This window comes from Ursus americanus, chromosome 24 (genome assembly GCF_024610735.1).
Source record: "Ursus americanus isolate L20-20 chromosome 24, mUrsAme1.1.p, whole genome shotgun sequence".
Classification (NCBI taxonomy): domain Eukaryota; kingdom Metazoa; phylum Chordata; class Mammalia; order Carnivora; family Ursidae; genus Ursus; species Ursus americanus.
Window position 1 is genome coordinate 23,990,335 of NC_142150.1, and position 12,425 is coordinate 24,002,759.

Consider the following 12,425-nt stretch of genomic DNA (forward strand, 5'->3'; position numbering starts at 1 on the left):
TAAGGCTATCGATACATTTTAAGGGGGAAAAAAAGCAATATGTCTCAAACTAAAGTGAAAGATAACCAAAATTATAATGTGAGAGTTTGATGACTATACCCTATGTATTTCAGAGACATGAAAAAAAATATATATATGTATATCCCATATATACATATATATATAAATATATATATCCCTTATATATATATATATATCCCTTATATAAGGGATATAATCTTGGCTGAAACACAAGCAGCTGAGTGTATCACCCAGCTTTTATTTCTGTTAATCCTGTTCCGGGGCACTACAATGTTCTCGAAGAACTGTTTTGATGAATAAGTTAATCCTGTTCTTAAAGATTAATAAGAATATTTAATTCATTTTAAGTTTCCTCTCTTGTCTTTAAGAGCCAAATAAACTAGGGGGGTGGGGAAGGCTGTGGCTTAATTTTCCATCTGCACAATCTGGCTTAACTAAATATGCCTTAATGAGTTAAATGGGTGTGATATATCAAATTGCACTGCTTGCAGAGAAAAGCAAGTGCAGTGATGTGATTTTTCTCCTTCACTAAGGGAACTGAAGTATTTCTTAAATCAGCTGTTAAATACCTAAGTGACATGCTTTCTGTTTACATCCCGTGTTATTAGTATTTATTTTTAATCAACTGTTTTTCAGATACAATTGAAGAAAAACAACATACATCCATTTTTAAGAATGTTAACAAATATATACACTTGTGTAACAACCACTATACACCGAAATACAGAACATTTCTCCCATGCTAAAAGTTTGTCTGAATTTCCCACTCAGTGTCCATCCCCTTCCCTGCAAATCATACCCTATCCCAGCAACCACAGATCTACTTATGTCATTATGAATTTGATTTGTATCTGTCTTCTTTTGGTCATCATAGTGATATTGGGATCCATCCGTATAGTTGCACATATCATAGTCCATTTCTTTTGGGGTGCATAGAATATTCTTACATGGATATACCACAGTTCTTTTAGCCTTTCCCTTGTTAATGGATGTAGGGTTGTTCCTAGATTTTGGTTATCATGAAGAAAGGTGCTTATATACAGGTCTTCAAGTAGACATATTTGTTTGTGTGTTTGTTTCTCTTGGGTAAACACTTAGGAGTAGAATTGCTGGTAGTTACATGTCTAATTTTATAAGAAACTGTCAAACTGTATTAAAAAGTGATTGAACTATTTTTCATCCCCCCAAGAGGTACATAAGAGATACGGTTGTACCACTCCCCCTCTCAGTTTTGTCATTCTTTTCAATTTTAGCAATTCTAGTGAGTGCTTGCTGATATTACTTTGTGGTTTTAATTTGAATTTATTTGGTGACTAAAGGTGTTGAACATCTTTTCAAGTACTTATTTGCTCGTTCTTTGGTTTAGTGTCCATTCAAATCATTTTGCCTGTTTGTATCTAGTTATTTGCCTTATTGAGTTGTAAGAATTCATTATATATTCAGGATATAGTCCTTCATCAGATTTAGGTTTTACAGAAGTCCCCCACCCCCATTGTGTGCTTTAAATTGTTGGTTTCTTTGCAGTGTTTCACAAAGTGTGCAAGTTACCAGTTTGGATGAAATTCAAGTTAAATTATTTTTTTCTTTAGGGTTTGTTCTTTCGGTGCTCTAAGTATTTTTGGCTAACCCAAGATCACTAGAGTGTCCTATAAGGTTTTCTTTTAGACTTTGCTAGTTTTAACTTTCACATTTAGATTTATAGTTCAATAAATTGAAGTTTATTGAAATAATTTTATAATTCCTGTGAGTTGGACAGCACATTGTTCCAGTGACGTTGTTTGAAGACTGTTGTTTCCTCATTAAAGTGTCTTAAAAGATTTGTCACAAATAAATTGACTAGATAGATAGATAGAATAGATAATGTTGAATTTGTAGATCACTTTAGAGAGAATTGATATCTTACAATATTTGGTGTTGTAATATATAAACACTGTATATTCCTCCATATATTTAGGCTTTCTGTAAATTCTCCCAGAAATGACGTGCAGTATATAATCTTCCATGTATTTTCTTAAACTTACCTGTATTTCATTATTTTGATACCATTGCCAGTAGTATTTGATGCTTTTGTAAATGACATCAACTTTTCTTTTTCTATTTCAGCTTCGTCATGTCAATTGCTTACCATATATAAATAATATTGATTTTTTAAGTGTTGACCTTGCATCCTGAAATGGTAAGTACATATTTTAGTTCTGATAAGATTTTTGTAGTTTCATTGGTAGTTCTGCATAAACAATCCTACCATCTATAAATTTAAAAAGGATTTATTTTTTCTCCGATTTGTATACATTTTGTCTATGCTAGGACCTCCTGTACATTTTGAAGAGAAGTGGTTGATAGTGGCATGCACGCGCTCATATTCTTTGTCTATTTGTGTATCAGTTAATGAAAACAGTTTTGACATCTCAGAATATTGTACAGGTTTTTTTTTCTCATTTTTCCTCAGTTTCATATTTTCTTTTATGTGTCTTGACGCTCTGTTATTAAATGCACACACATTTAGAATTGTAATGTTCTTAGATGAGTTGATTCTTTTTATCATTGTGAAGTGTCTCTCTTTCCCACTTACTTACAATGATCCTTATTCAGAAGTGTACTTCAATATTAATATACACAATCCAGTTTTTTTTTTAAATCAGTATTTGCATGGTGTATGTTTTCCAACTTTACTTTTATATGCATTTTTCTTTAGTGTTTCTTGTAACAGAATACAGATTGATTTGTTTATCAATATGCTTTGGTTCAAGTATACCACTTTAAACCAAAGTTTGTTCATTTATTTATGCTATATGCTCTATGCCTTTTTTCTTCTTTCCTGCTTTATTTGCTTATTTTTTGCCATTAATATTTGCTTTCTCTTACTTCTGGGATTCCGATTACATTTATTTTATTCCCATTGATATTGGCTCACAGGTCATTGATACTCAGTTTAATTTTTTATAGTCCATGTATTTCATTTTAAATAATTTTTCCTGCTGTATATTCAAGTTCACTAATCTTTTCTTGTGCTATTTCTAGTCAGTTGTTAAATCTCACTTGGCATATTTTTTATTTTAAATATATATTTTACATCTCTAGATATTCTGTTTGGGTCTGTTTTAATAATTCTACCGAACTCCTCACTGTGTTCACATTTTATTAAACATTTAGAATGTGCTTTTGTATGTATAATTTTAATGTCCATATTTCATAGTTGAGTAATTGCTAGAGGGAGTTGAATGATTCCCAGATGTGTGCAAGTGCTAAAATTTATTCAACTTACAGCTCTTCTGTAACTGTTATTTCCTTGGCTTTTTTTTTTTTTTCTTATCCAACTTGTGTCCTTTCTGACACACGTGTATATTGATTTTCAATCAAAGACTCCTCTCTATAATAGTCTACCTGTATTGTTCTCCCTGACCTATCTATGTACCCTTATCTTAATGAGTCTTCTTGTCTCTCCTTGGCTTCCTCCATGTTTTGCTGAAGCTGGAAAGTGCTTCCAGGCAGTAAACTAGAGAAATTGTATGGTTCACCTGATTTGTTGATTTTCCCTTTGAGGTTGTTGTCTTGCGCTGGCTGTTATCCAGTGTCCCAAAACAGCTGTTTCATACATTTTGTTCAGTCTCTGTTTGTTAGAGCAGGAGGGTACTTATCATTACAGATGATCTTTCATGAATAGAAATGGAAATCCCCCGCACTTTATTTTAAATGCAAAAAATTGGTGAGATGAAATTGATGTGTACTTTGCCAGTATGTTTCTAATTCATATGACACATATTAAATGCATCTAATAAAACCAAATAATACACAATAATATGCTTAAAATATTGAGGTAGACATATAATGAAGCAAAACACTCTGAATTATCTGAATTAATTGTAAATTTTATTTTTGAACACCAACTACTCTGGTTCTTTTTTGAAGTGCCCCTGTCTGAGAGAAGATTACAGTGTTTGATCCTGAATAACTCAAAATCAGCTGTGAGATTGATATGGGTAGGAGAATGTGGGCAGAGATGCCATGTGCTATTTCTGAATAAGGGCTTTTTCACATTCTATTCCTTCTCCTCATTCACCAGCTTAGTCCATGTAGGAGTTGCTCTGTCAGAGTGGGATCCCAACTAAAGATGATACAGAGTAGACTATAGTTAACCCAAGACAAATGTGTAACTCAAAGAAGAAAGGAACTTTAGTTGTTTTGCACCACTCACATTTTGTGACCCTTTGTTACTTTAACATAAGCCTATTTTAACTGATGAATCATGCAGTTTTATCAACCTAATAAGGCCTGTAATCTCAGATTCATCAATTATAAATTTTAAATAATACCTAGAGTATATTACATAAAATATTATTGTGATAATTTAGTTCATGTGTAGATTCAAGAACAATTGCTAATTAAGGACTGTGCATAAATATAAAGAACTCATCGTAAGCCATATTTAGTTCTTAAATATAGCATTTTAATCTATGCTGTTAACTTTATGAGAATATAAATTTAATTTTAAAAGACCTTACTCTTTAATGGACTAAAATTTCTGCCTAGTAAGTGCCTTAAATTTTTAAAGCAATCTTTTCTTTCAAAATTTTTGCTCCAAATACCTATCATCTGTCAACCATAAAATACCCTGAATGATTAAGTATTCATTATATACTTTTTGTCTATTTTATTTAGTGAAATTTTCTGTGCCTCTTCAAAAACTGTAAACCCTATTTTAAAAAAAGAAAGATTGTTTTGTTCTTTGATGTTTTATTCTCTAACAATCTTATGCTGCAAAATAAATTCAAATTTAATTATTCCCTTAAAAGATATAAAATTTAATTCACTTTAACCCTCCAGTACATTTTATAGCTCATAACAAACATTTTGCTTCCCTTTTTGAAAATATTTTTTTCTTATGCTTTTAATCCCAATCTCTCTTTTGAGAGACAGGGATGATCCTTCTAGGTAAATTACTATATTCCAAACAGGCACATTTTCTAGCTATAATACAAAGATTCCCTAAAGTAATAGAAACCACTAACATGACTTTTTGACAAGAGAGATAAATATGAAGTGTTGGTAAGACATTTATTTCATCGTCCCAGTTCCTTATTTTGATCTCCAGTATCTTTTATCATAGCATCATACACATGTCAGTTCTTTACACATTCTTGGAGCTTTAAAGAAAGGGAAGACATTTTTCACTTCATGTTCAAATCTATTCAAGGTTTATTTAGGCATTCTTTTGTGTTCTATCTAATCTTATTTTCTGAAATAAAAGGGGCTTGTGCTGAAACTGTGTTATGGACCAAACGTAAGAAAATACTTTTAGAACTATGTTCTTTGGATTAATATCTTATACAACCTCTTACATAGACACATTTACTATAAGACATTTTAGAACATTTAGGCTTTATGATTTCCCAAATAGAAGGTACAGTATGCAATAGTTTCTGAAATCATTTGACCACGGTAGAAATCTTCCAGAATGTCACTGGTCTGGATCTTCTTTTACAAACAAAGGAAGAGAGCGATGAAATCATGTTTCTTAAAGAAGCTAGTACTTGTTTACCATCGGACAAATAAGGTTCTTTCTTACCTGGGAGGAACATCCTCTTTAACAGAGATAGTTACCTCGGGAGTGACATGTGATTAGACCTGACATTTGAAGATCCAGTAAGATTTATATAATATTCTCTGTCTAAACTCTAACAAACCATTCAAAAGCTATATCCCTGCAGCTTGCTCTGAATTAAGCTATTTCATCCACACTTGTCACACAATGAAGAAGAAATCACCCCACTTGTTTCAAAAAGTATTTACCTGCAATAGTGGTGTTTATTTCATTTTTCCGAAAAGAGTCATGTTTTCTTAAATCTTTGTTCAAAAATCTACCATCATGCCAAAGTCTGTCTTATCAATGGTTAAGTGCAGTTTTCTTTTTGTATGCAAACTTGGCATCTAGGATTTTCCTTTTATTATTCACATCAGATAAACAAAAATCCCATCAGTATATAACTTCTGCCTAAAATATCTCTGGCTTATCGAGCAATTGAGATAAATGAGTTTCATTCTTTGTCTTCTGAGTCAGGTGGGTGGACATTTATAATATTGTTCTTCCTTTCAGACACAATTTATTAAGGAGGCACACCCAAATCAGAACAAAAAACATAATAATAAAAAGTTTTTCTGACTATTTCTTTTACCTTTTCCTTGGTTTATGTTATAAACCAATCTAATAATACTGGTTTTGAGTTTGGGGATTGAAGGTGTCTGATATAAAATATTTGTTATCTCTTCTGCCTTGACAAAGCCAACATTTAATAGCTTTCTTGAAAGTGAGTGCAACATCAAACCCCATGTGCTTTCCCCAAATTCATGTTTATTCTGGCATTGCTAGGCATTTCCTAGCCTTTCAGCAACCACAAATGTTAGATTTTTTTTTTCTTTTTCACAGTCACATCACTGTCTTCAACCATTCCCCCAAACTTGTGTCTTTTGCACTTTGTTAAAACATTAGCAAAGGAAAATTGCTAAACTTCCACAGGCAGTGGAACTCTAAGGTCTGCCTCATATTAGATTACATTATTTTGACCTCTTGCCACCAACACCAATTCCTTCTGTGGTTTGCCTGACATTGAACCAAAAAAAAAAAAAGAAAAAAGAAAAGAAAACAGAAAATGTAGGGGAGACTGATTCCTGGTTCAAACTAGGCATTTGCTACTAACTAGTGAAGAGTTTATAAAAAGAATAGGGAGCAGTTATCCCTCTTTTACTCCATGCTTTAGTGGGTATGTTGTTGTCTATTCCAGAATGGGTCAAAAGAAATCCAAGATAAGCATTCCATTTTTAAATGTTTATTTTCCTTTCTTTCTTTTATTTAATCCTAATTTCCCCCTTTGCATCCAACAGCAGCAATTTTCAGAAAGTTGTTTTTCTGTTATATGCCAGGCAAGGAACCAATCACTCTATCCCATCATTGATATTCTGAGCATCCAGTTTTACAGAATGGGACATTAGGACCCAGAGAAGTCATAGGACTTCTCTAACCTCAGTAAATGAATCAGGATCAGATCTTTCACACTGAAGAATGCATTATTTCCACGTAATAATTCTATCCCTTTATAAAAGAGAAAGTAATGTATTTGGCACCAGTTCTTCATGACTCATCTGCTAAGAAACACTATGTTTGCAATGGAAGATCTTCTTATCAGTCTAAAATTACTGAGTCAAATGGCCCATTTGACTGTCCTGGGATTACTAATCATTTGGGTCTTTGTGTGTGAAAACACAAACTGGCCCAACCCAAGCTGAATGAAGACTGCATGATTCATCTGTGAAAGGGGTACTGTCAGGGAGCAGTCCAATTTCATGGATTTGTGTTTTATTCGAGGCAAGTTATGCTCAGAAGCTGAGACTGTCCTTGCCAATAATTTATTTAACACAGGTTCACTGCAGGAATTGTAATTTATAATAATAATATTTCACAAACCAATTGCATACAGGATAATATCTCTTAAAAGCTAATGAAGAAGTGGCATATGCCAAACCAATGTTTCCCCAAACAAAGGGGAAATGAAAGAAATAAAGTCCAAATTTAGATGAAGTATACCTTTCTAGGGGCTCATATATTCAGAAGCATTGGCTTGGCCAATTAAAAGCTTATGTCCACAGCTGTCAACCCAAAGCGAAAGTCCCTTATTGCTAGAGCACATTGCGAGGGGAACGGAAGTGCTGGTGGTAGTAGGCAAAATGATCTCCTTTATGTGTAGGGCCACTTTGTGGTTTTCAGCACTGTTGGCAGAGATGGCTCGCACAGCAGAAGTTAACGCCCAAGGTCCTCAGAGAGCTATTAAGATCAACAAAAGGTAGCCTTGTACAAACTGAACACTCTTGCTAAGTCCTCACAAATTCTTGATATTTAAAGTTTAAATGTCCAGGGGTATCCCGGTGGCCCAGTAGGTTAAGCGTCTGACTTTGGCTCAGGTCATGATCTCAGGATCTGGGATAGAGCCCAGTGTCCGCCTCCAACCTCAGCGGGGAATCTGCTTCTCCCTCTCCCTATGCCCCACACCCTTTCAAATAAATAAATAAATAAAATCTTAAGAACAAAATAAAAAAATAAAGTTTAAATGTCCATTACTTTATAGCCATTCTTCCTTACATTTATCGATAAGTCCCCAGTGGCAACTGTCATCAGTGGAGCTACTAAGTGCTTATTGCCAATAACAGAGGTCAATGACAGCATCCTGACACAGTTTCCTGAATGTAAACAGATTTAACCCTAGATCAGAATAACTTTAAGTGATATACAAGTAAATCAAAACCACTTCACTTAAGTCATGAACAAGTGGATTTGAAATCATAACACAAGCAATATAGAAACTATGGGGTAATATCCCAAATCTTTGTTTTGTTATTTTTGGGTTTTGGCTGTTGTCTTATTAAATCTCACACAGATAAAGTGAAGTAATTAAAAAAAAAAAAGAAAAGAGGAAATTATCAGTAAGTATCAAAGCCTAGAGCAGGCCATGTATATCTAACCTTTCTTTTTACACACAAGAAAACTATTTGTGAGGTTAGGAACTAATCACTTCTCAATGGCCCCACCTCACAGTACCATCACATTAGGGATTTGGGTTTCAACATATGAATCTCTGGGCACACATTCAGACCACAGTAACATCAGAGACACAGACACACAGAGAGATACAGGGAAGTAGGAGAGGGCAGAGAGACTGAGAGAGAGAGGGGAGAAATTTAAGGAATTGACTTAAGTCATTGTAGAGAGGCTACTGAATCCAAAATCTGCAGGTAGACCAGCTGGCTGGAGACCCAGGCAAAAAACTGTTGTTGCAGCCTGAGTCCAAAGCAGACAGGAGTCTGAATTCCCTCTCTTGAGAAGGACTTAAGTCTTTTTTTCTTTTTAAGCCTTCCACTGATAGGATGAGGCCATTGCATTATGGAGAGTAATTTTCTTTACTCACAGTCTACCTATTGAAATACTAATCTCATCCAAAAAAATCTTTACAGCAACACGTAGATTCGTGTTTGACCAAACATCGGGGCACTGAGACCTAGCTAATAAAATTAACCACCACATTTCCACTGAGCCAGGAACAAGGCAAGGATTCCACTATGTCCACTAAAATTTAATACCATGTTGTATATTAACCAATGTGATAATCTAAGAGAAAAAAATAGGAATGCACATTAATTTAAAAATGAATAAGACTATCTTTATTTGCCTATTGTAAGTACGGATATCTGGAAAAGTCAAAAGAATAAATGATAAAAGTAACACAAACAATACAAGCATTCAGTGAAGCAGAAGAACTTAAAATTAATACACAAAATACTTGCTTATACAAACAACTAATTATATATGAATTGGACAAAAATTGCAGTACAAATGTGTAAAAATACTTAGTAATAGACTCAATATGATATGTACAAAACCCTTGTCTATGGCCATACCACCCTGAACGCACCCGATCTTGTCTGATATGTACAAAACCCATAGGATAAATCTTTAAAGTGCAGCGTAACTTAGCCTACCATTTCTTAAATAAGACCCAGAATTGTAAGCATCGAGAATTAGCCTTGTAGTATTATTTTCCCTAAAGATAAGAAAAATACTGTATGAGTCAAAAAAAAAAAAAAAGCAAACACAAAAAGACAAAAAAAAAAGGGGAGTGGAGGGGAGGGGAGGGGAGAGAAGGGAAGGGAAGGGAAGGGATCCCAGGATGCCTGGTTGTCTCATTTAGTTAAGTGTCTGACTCTTGATTTCGGCTCAGGTTATGATCTCAGCGTTCTGGGATCGAGACCCATGTCCAGCTCTGTGCTCAGCAGGGAGTCTGCTTGAGGATTCTCTCTCTTCCTCTCCCTCTCTCTCTCAAATAAATAAATCTTTTTAAAAAATCCTTTTGGCAAAATAAGTAAATTATAAATAGCATGACCATATTATTTATTATCTAATTAGGAAACTTTTAATAGTAAAATGTTGTGTTACTAATAATTATGGTGACACAGGCATAGAACAGAATGTGTCATGGCTTGACTTTTAAAAATAACTCAAGTTAATATCACACTCCCTGAACCATACTGAAACACCAGAAAGATGAACAAAAAAGACTGTGTGAGTCAGGGATTTTATATCAAAGAAAATTAACCTTCAAGTAAAAAGGCTACTGACAAATCATTTTTAAAATAGAAGAGCTTTGGGAATATCATTCTCATGAGTCATAGTTAATGAAACTACCGAAGGACAAATTTCAAGTTAACAAATATGACAGAGGAAACCTTTTTAAAAAGTATTGGTGATAAACAATGGATATATTTAAAGGTAAATCTAAGGCATCAAATAATGCCTATAGATGGAATACAAATGTTATGTTATGCGGTCTACAATGGAGGAATAATATAACTTACAAAATAGAAGAGATGAGAGAGAGATAGTGGGAAGTAGAATAGCTCACAAATCATCTCTCATAACTGAAAATTAAGTATATTTTAAGCTGAAAGAAAAAAAATCTAAGAAAATTTGACTATTGAATTAGTAGAAAGGTGAAATCTAAGATAATGATACTTTAAAAAATTGAGTGGGGGAGAACTTAGAGGAGGAAAAAACCAAGAAAGTAATTATATTTGGATACATGGTAGGGTAAATATAAATTGTAAGTTGTCCAAAGAAAAGAGGAGGAGAATGTTTTACTATAGTAAGTTCTAAATTAAATAACTCTGGTAAAGTAGAAAGGATTGAAGAAAATATACTGCTGTATGTTACTTTAAGAATCGTCAGCTTTAAGAGATTGATACTAAGCAGAAATCATAGAAAGTAGATGTGGTAGAGTGCCCTCAAGAGCTTGAAGATGCTTAGGGATGTTGATAGGGAGACAACAGCACTTGGCTGACACAAAGTCATTTATGAAGACCAGTGCATCCTCCCCTGAGAAATCAGATATTTTTGAAGAAAGGTCTGTCGTTGTGCAGTAAGGCAGAGGGTTTCCAACACATCTAAAATTGAATTATGATTCCAAATTTGACCCGTGTGTATCCATGAGCTGATAGATTTGTAGATTTGGAAGTATTTCAGTTAAATATCTATAACATAACATAAACATAAACACATAAACATATACATTCATAATATATATATATCCATATATGTGTATAGTTATATAATTATTGTACATACATGTATAGGAGAGATTCAAGGTCACTCACATATTAATTGAGGAGCAGTTTTAGTCTATATCTAGAAAGTTGTATTTCTATACTTTATGTGTCATATAATAAAGGTGCTATTAGGTTTAATTTAAAAGCTACTGATTTGCAATGGAACCCTGAAATTCCACTATCTGTGTGACAACAGTAAGTAACTGTGGACTTTAGGGCCTCAGTTTCTTTCCTCCACATTGATACTAATAATACTGACAATGCTGATAGTTACTTCAGTGTGATGATTAACTGAAATCATATATAGAAAACTATGGAGCAAAAATGCTTGGCACATCGTTGGTGTTTGCTCTCTGGCTATTTAATTAAAGTGCCTACAATGTAATGTACTGAAGATAAAAAATATTGCTTTAATACTATTTCAGCTTCTTTTACCTAGAACAACACTTATTTCCTTGGCCTGTATCCTATGATTTTAAGGCATTCTGCAACCCACTGGCGACTTACCAAACATTATTCATGAAATAAATAATTGTCCTCTGTAGATTCAATGTTCTATGGTAGTAAAAAAAAAAAAAAAAAAAAAAGTGTCATATTGTGTCCTCTTCTTTTGCACATCTATCAAAAACATTATTTTGTTTTACTGTGTTTAGCCATGTGTGGAAATATGAGTAACAATTTTAGCAACTTTGGCCTTGCTTTCTCACTCTTTCACTGTTTTGGTTTCAATCATCTGACCTAGTGGCAGCTGACAGTTTACAGTTGCTGAATGAATGGTTTCTCATCATGAAATGCCTTCTGAGAAGCCCAAGCTGAAATGCTCTCAGCTGGGTTGATTATGAAAATTGTACAATTTTGACAAGATTAAAAACAGCATGCCTTGTCTAAAGCAAATGTGGGAATGAAATATCTGTTTTGGCCAGTTAGTTCTACTTAGAAAACCTACTAGCCAGGGGCACCTGGGTGGCGCAGTCATTAAGCCTCTGCCTTCGGCTCAGGGCGTGATCCCGGCATTCTGGGATCAAGCCCCACATCAGGCTCCTCCGCTATGAGCCTGCTTCTTCCTCTCCCACTCCCCCAGCTTGTGTTCCCTCTCTCACTGGCTGTCTATCTCTGTCAAATAAATAAATAAATAAATAAAATCTTTAAAAAAAAAAAAAAAGAAAGAAAGAAAACCTACTAGCCAAATGATAATTGGTAGAAGAGGAAAGGCAAGAAGGCAACCTCGTCTTATTAGTAATAAAATGGGTGAAATTTAA

General features: G+C 33.9%; 1 long non-coding RNA gene across 1 annotated transcript in view; it reads left to right on the forward strand.

Annotated features, from left to right (window-relative positions):
- LOC148107859 (uncharacterized) overlaps positions 1-12,425 on the forward strand; it is a 213,007-nt gene that overhangs the window by 161,111 nt on the left and 39,471 nt on the right. The window contains exon 3 of the long non-coding RNA XR_015721511.1: positions 2,125-2,197. This is a non-coding gene — a long non-coding RNA (uncharacterized LOC148107859). The remainder of the gene's footprint in view (positions 1-2,124; positions 2,198-12,425) is intronic.